At 40.0% G+C, this 6701-nt stretch overlaps 1 non-coding gene across 1 annotated transcript; it reads left to right on the top strand.

Moving 5' to 3' along the window:
• The first annotated feature begins 797 nt into the window (after nt 1-797).
• On the top strand, nt 798-905 carry LOC112708504 (small nucleolar RNA R71). The gene has a single exon (XR_003156357.1). It is a non-coding gene; the product is annotated as a small nucleolar RNA R71 (small nucleolar RNA).
• The last annotated feature ends 5796 nt before the right edge of the window (nt 906-6701 follow it).

Here is a 6701-nt window from a genome sequence, read left to right as displayed (position 1 = left end):
GCGTTCACTGCCTCTCCTTCCTCCCAAAATTCGGCCATGTTGATGGCCTTGCACTCTCCTTTTGGATTTTCTTCTGTATTGCTTGGGAGAGTACTAGGAGGGAGTTCAGTAATTTTCTTGCTCAGCTGACCCACTTGTGCCTCCAAATTTCTAATGGAGGACCTTGTTTCAGTCATGAAACTTTGAGTGGTTTTGATCAGATCAGAGACCATGGTTGCTAAGTCAGAGTTATTCTGCTTAGAACTCTCTGTCTGTTGCTGAGAAGATGATGGAAAAGGCTTGCTATTGCTAAACCTGTTTCTTCCACCATTATTGTTGTTGAAACCTTGTTGGGGTCTCTGTTGATCCTTCCATGAAAAATTTGGATGATTTTTCCATGAAGGATTATAGGTGTTTCCATAGGGTTCTCCCATGTAATTCACCTCTTCCATTGAAGGGTTCTCAGGATCATAAGCTTCTTCCTCAGATGAAGCCTCCTTAGTACTGCTTGGTGCATTTTGCATTCCAGACAGACTTTGAGAGATCATATTGACTTGTTGAGTCAATATTTTATTCTGAGCCAATATGGCATTCAGAGTGTCAATCTCAAGAATTCCTTTCTTCTGACTAGTCCCATTGTTCACAGGATTTCTTTCAGAAGTGTACATAAATTGGTTATTTGCAACCATTTCAATCAGTTCTTGAGCTTCAGTAGGCGTCTTCTTCAGATGAAGAGATCCTCCTGCAGAGCTATCCAAAGACATCTTGGATAGTTCAGAGAGACCATCATAGAAAATACCTATGATGCTCCATTCAGAAAGCATATCAGAAGGACACTTTCTGATTAATTGTTTGTATCTTTCCCAAGCTTCATAGAGGGATTCTCCTTCCTTCTGTCTGAAGGTTTGGACTTCCACTCTAAGCTTACTCAATTTTTGAGGTGGAAAGAACTTTGCCAAGAAGGCATTGACTAGCTTTTCCCAAGAGTCCAGGCTTTCTTTAAGTTGAGAGTCCAACCATGTTCTAGCTCTGTCTCTTACAGCAAAAGGGAATAGCATAAGTCTGTAGACCTCAGGGTCAACCCCATTAGTCTTGACAGTGTCACAGATTTGCAAGAACTCAGCTAAGAACTGATGAGGATCTTCCAATGGAAGTCCATGGAACTTGCAATTCTGTTGCATTAGAGAAACTAATTGAGGCTTAAGCTCAAAGTTGTTTGCTCCAATGGCAGGGATAGAGATGCTTCTCCCATAGAAATTGGGAGTAGGTGCAGTAAAGTCACCCAGCACCTTCCTTGCATTGTTGGCATTGTTGTTGTTTTCGGCTGCCATGTGTTCTTCTTCTTTGAAGAATTCGGTCAGGTCCTCTAAAGAGAGTTGTGCTTTGGCTTCTCTTAGCTTTCTCTTCAAGGTCCTTTCAGGTTCAGGATCAGCCTCAACAAGAATGCCTTTGTCTTTGCTCCTGCTCATATGAAAGAGAAGAGAACTAGAAAATGTGGAATCCTCTATGTCACAGTATAGAGATTCCTTAAAGTGTCAGAGGAAAAGAAGAGTAGAAGACAGAAGTAGAAAATTCGAACTTATCAAAGAAGATGGAGTTCGAATTTTACATTAGGGGATAGTGTTAGTCCATAAATGGAAGGATGTGAGAAGGAGGGAAGTAATTTTCGAAAATTAAGTAAAAGATTTTGAAAACATTTTTGAAAACACTATTTGATTTTCGAAAATGAAAGTGGAAAAGAAATAAAGTGATTTTTTGAAAAAGATTTTAAAATTAGAAATCAAAAAGATTTGATTGAAAACTATTTTGAAAAAGATGTGGTTAAGAAAATATGATTAGTTTTAAAAAAGATGTGATTGAGAAGATATGATTTGAAAAACATTTTAAAAAAAAGATTTGATTTTGAAAATTAAAAACTTGACTAACAAGAAAAGATATGATTCAAACATTAAACCTTCCTCAACAGAAAAGGCAACATGCTTGAAGTGTTGAATCAAATCATTAATTGATAGTAAGTATCTTTGAAAATGGAAAGAAATTGATTTTGAAAAAGATTTGATTTTGAAAAAGTTTGATAACTGAAAAAAATTGCATTGAAAAACAGAATCTTCCCTCTTGTGCCATCCTGGCGTTAAACGCCCAGAATGGTGCACATTCTGGCGTTTAACGCCCAAAACTATACCCTTTTGGGCGTTAAACGCCCAACCAGGTACCCTGGCTGGCGTTTAAACGCCAGTCTGTCCTTCTTCACTGGGCGTTTTGAACGCCCAGCTTTTCTGTGTAATTCCTCTGCTGTATGTTCTGAATCTTTAATTTCTCTGTAGTATTGACTTGAGAAGACACAAATAAAAAATATTTTTGGATTTTTAATAATAAGGAAAAATCAAAATGCAACAAGAATCAAATAACTATGCATGCAAGACACCAAACTTAGCAGTTTGTATACTACTGACACTAATGAGAATGCATATGAGACACATAAAACACTCAAGTCAAGAGAATTCAAAGATCAGAGTAAGAAATCATCAAGAATTATTTGAAGATCCTTAAGAACACATGAATGGATGCATGCAATTGACACCAAACTTAACATGAGACTCTAGACTCAAACAAGAAATTTTTGGATTTTATGATTTTTTAATTTTTTTGTGTTTTTCGAAAATTAAGTGGAAAAAGATATCAAAATTCTTAATGAGAATCCCAGGAATCATGCAATGTTAGTCTAAAGCTTCAGTCTAAAGGAATTAGACATGGTTAGCCAAGCTTCAGCAGAACACTGCATTCAAGAGCTAAATTGATGAAGATCAATCAGCTTTGGTGATGATAAGAACATCACCTTGAAACACTAGAATTCATTCTTAAGAACTCTGAAGAAAAAAAATACCTAATCTAAGCAACAAGATGAACCGTCAGTTGTCCAAACTCAACAATCCCCGGCAACGGCGCCAAAAACTTGGTGCACGAAATTGTGATCAATACTTTTCACAACTCAAATAATCCCCGGTAATGAATCCAAAAAACTTGGTGTTCAATACCATGGCATAAACACAACTTCGCACAACTAACCAGCAAGTGTACTGGGTCGTCCAAGTAATAAACCTTACGCGAGTAAGGGTCGATCCCACAGAGATTGTTGGTATGAAGCAAGCTATGGTCATCTTGTAAATCTTAGTCAGGCAAACTCAAATGGATATGGTGATGAACGCATAAAAACATAAAGATAAAGATAGAGGTACTTATGTAATTCATTGGTAGGAACTTCAGATAAGCGCATGAAGATGCCTTCCCTTCCGTCTCTCTGCTTTCCTACTGTCTTCATCCAATCCTTCTTACTCCTTTCCATGGCAAGCTTATGCAAGGGTTTCACCGTTGTCAGTGGCTACCTCCCATCCTCTCAGTGAAAATGTTCCTATGCTCTGTCACAGCATATGGCTAATCAGCTGTCGGTTCTCGGTCAGGCCGGAATAGAATCCAGCGATTCTTTTGCGTCTGTCACTAACGCCCCACCTGCTAGGAGTTTGAAGCACGTCACAGTCATTCAATCATTGAATCCTACTCAGAATACCACAGACAAGGTTAGACCTTCCGGATTCTCTTGAATGCCGACATCAGTTCTCGCCTATACCACGAAGATTCCGGTTAAAGAATCCAAGAGATAAACACTAGAGCCTTGGTTGCTTGTAGAACAGAAGTGGTTGTCAGTCACTTTGTTCATAAGTGAGAATGATGATGAGTGTCACGGATCATCACATTCATCAAGTTGAAGAACAAGTGATATCTTGGACAAAGAACAAGCGGAATTGAATGGAAGAACAATAGTAATTGCATTAATACTCGAGGTACAGCAGAGCTCCACACCTTAATCTATGGTGTGTAGAAACTCCACCGTTGAAAATACATAAGAACAAGATCTAGGCATGGCCGTGAGGCCAGCCTCCCAATGATCTAAGAACTAGACGTCCAAAGATGATCTAGAGATCTAAAGTGATCAAAAGATTCCCAATACAATAGTAAAAGGTCCTACTTATAGAAAACTAGTAGCCTAAGGTTTACAGAAATGAGTAAATGACATAAAAATCCACTTCCGGGCCCACTTGGTGTGTGCTTGGGCTGAGCAATGAAGCATTTTCGTGTAGAGACTCCTCTTGGAGTTAAACGCCAGCTTTAGTGCCAGTTTGGGCGTTTAACTCCCATTTGGGTGCCAGTTCCGGCGTTTAACGCTGGAAATCTTGAAGGTGACTTTGAACGCCGGTTTGGGCCATCAAATCTTGGGCAAAGTATAAACTATCATATATTGCTGGAAAGCCCAGGATGTCTACTTTCCAACGCCGTTGAGAGCGTGCCAATTGGGCCTCTGTAGCTTCAGAAAATCCACTTCGAGTGCAGGGAGGTCAGAATCCAACAGCATCTGCAGTCCTTTTTAGTCTCTGAATCAGATTTTTGCTCAGGTCCCTCAATTTCAGCCAGAAAATACCTGAAATCACAGAAAAATACACAAACTCATAGTAAAGTCCAGAAAAGTGAATTTTAACTAAAAACTAATGAGAATATACTAAAAACTAACTAGATCATACTAAAAACATACTAAAAACAATGCCAAAAAGCGTACAAATTATCCGCTCATCAATATCCCTGAGTTCCTACCTCAAAGGGAAATTGAATTTGCGGTTGAATTAGTGCCGGGAGTTGGACCAGTGTCGATTGCACCGTATATAATGGCTCCGATAGAGCTGGCTGAATTAAAGACTCAGTTGGAAGAGCTTCTGAACAAGAGGTTCATTCGACCGAGTGTATCACCGTGGGGAGCGCCAGTTTTATTGGTGAAAAAAAAAGGATGGGGGAATACGACTGTGTGTGGATTACTGACAGTTGAACAAAGTGACTGTGAAGAACAAGTACCCGCTGCCAAGGATAGATGACTTGATGGATCAGCTGGCTGCAAGGAGCTGGGGTGTTTTCTAAGATTGATTTGAGATGGTTACCATCAGATAAGGGTGAAAGAGGATGATATCCCTAAGACTGAGTTTTGGACGCGCTATGGACACTACGGGTTTGCAGTTATGTCCTTTGGGTTAACGAATGCACCTGCTGTTTTCATGGATTACATGAATAGAGTATTTCGTCCCTTTTTGGACAAATTCATGGTGGTTTTCATAGACGAAATCCTAGTTTATTCTAAGACGGCAAAAGAGCACGAGGAACACTTGAGAATTGTGTTGCAAATCTTAAAGGAGCGAAAATTGTATGCTAAATTGACCAAGTGTGAGTTTTGGAAGGAGGAAGTAAAGTTCTTAGGTCATGTGGTGAGCAAAGGAGGAATAGTGGTAGACCCTTCTAAGGTAGAAGCGGTGATGGAATGGGAAAGACCAACGATAGTGACGGAAGTTAGGAGCTTCTTGGGCATAGCCGGATATTACCAAAGATTCATTGAAGGATTCTCCTGGATTGCACTACTGATGACTAAGTTGACAAGGAAGGAGGTGCCTTTTTTGTGGATGTCGGAGTGTGAAGAAAGTTTTCAAACTTTGAAGCAGAAGTTAACTTCAGCACCTGTTTTGATTTTATCGGAACCGCACGAACCGTTTGAAGTGTATTGTGATGCATCACTGAAGGGTTTAGGTTGCGTGTTGATGCAACACCGGAACGTGGTGGCTTACGCATCGCGTCAGCTAAGACCGCATAAGGTAAATTACCGAACTCATGATTTGGAATTAGCGGCGATTGTGTTTGCATTGAAAATTTGGAGGCACCACTTATACAGAGTGAAGTTTAGCGTCTTTTTTGATCATAAGAGTCTCAAGTACATCTTTGATCAGAAAGAGCTTAATATGCGTCAGAAGAGGTGGATGGAGTTGCTTAAGGATTATGATTTTGAATTGAGTTATCACCCTGGAAAGGCGAATGTGGTAGCAGACACATTGAGTTGGAAGTCTTTAACAATAGCTTGGATAAAAATCAAGGAAGAGGAGCTATTGGATAAGTTCGTGGATCTTAAGCTGGATATTGGTGAGGTTGCCGGAAGGGCTTTTTGAATCAGTTTCAGATTTCAAGTACGTTTAAAATGGAGATTCAAAAGGCTCAGCAAGATGAGCAAAAGCTTTAGCAATTGTTGCAACCAGTTGGTGATAAGAGGCGTGGATAATTTACCAAGGATGATGAAGGGTTGTGGAGGTATAAAGGGAGAATTTGTATACCAGATGTCGGGAGTTTAAGGCAAGACTTGTTGTCAGAAGCTCATAACAGTGGATTTTCTATTCATCCCGGAAGTACGAAGATGTATCATGACTTAAAGAAGATGTTCTGGTGGCCTAGGATAAAAGGTGATGTAGTTACAGTGGTATCCAAGTGCCTGACATGTTAGAAGGTAAAAATAGAGCATCAGAAGCTATCGGGAATGCTACAGCCACTTGAAATTCCTCAGTGGAAGTGGGAAGGAATTGTGATGGACTTTGTGACTGGATTACCAAGGACTAAGTCGGGATTTGACGCGGTTTGGGTGATCGTGGATCGCTTAACCAAATCCACTCATTTTCTGCCTACCCGAGTAAACTGTTCTATGGATGAGTTGGCAAGATTGTACATCAAGGAGATAGTATGGTTACATGGTGTGCCATCAAGCATAGTGTCGGAGTGCGATCTTCGATTCACATCAAGGTTTTGGAGAGCTTTCCAAAGAGCTTTTGGTACGAAGCTATGTCTCAGTACCGCATATCATCCGCAAA

The sequence above is a fragment of the Arachis hypogaea genome, chromosome 8, assembly GCF_003086295.3.
Source record: "Arachis hypogaea cultivar Tifrunner chromosome 8, arahy.Tifrunner.gnm2.J5K5, whole genome shotgun sequence".
Taxonomy (NCBI): Eukaryota; Viridiplantae; Streptophyta; class Magnoliopsida; order Fabales; family Fabaceae; genus Arachis; species Arachis hypogaea.
This window is presented reverse-complemented; position numbering and strand designations above follow the sequence as displayed.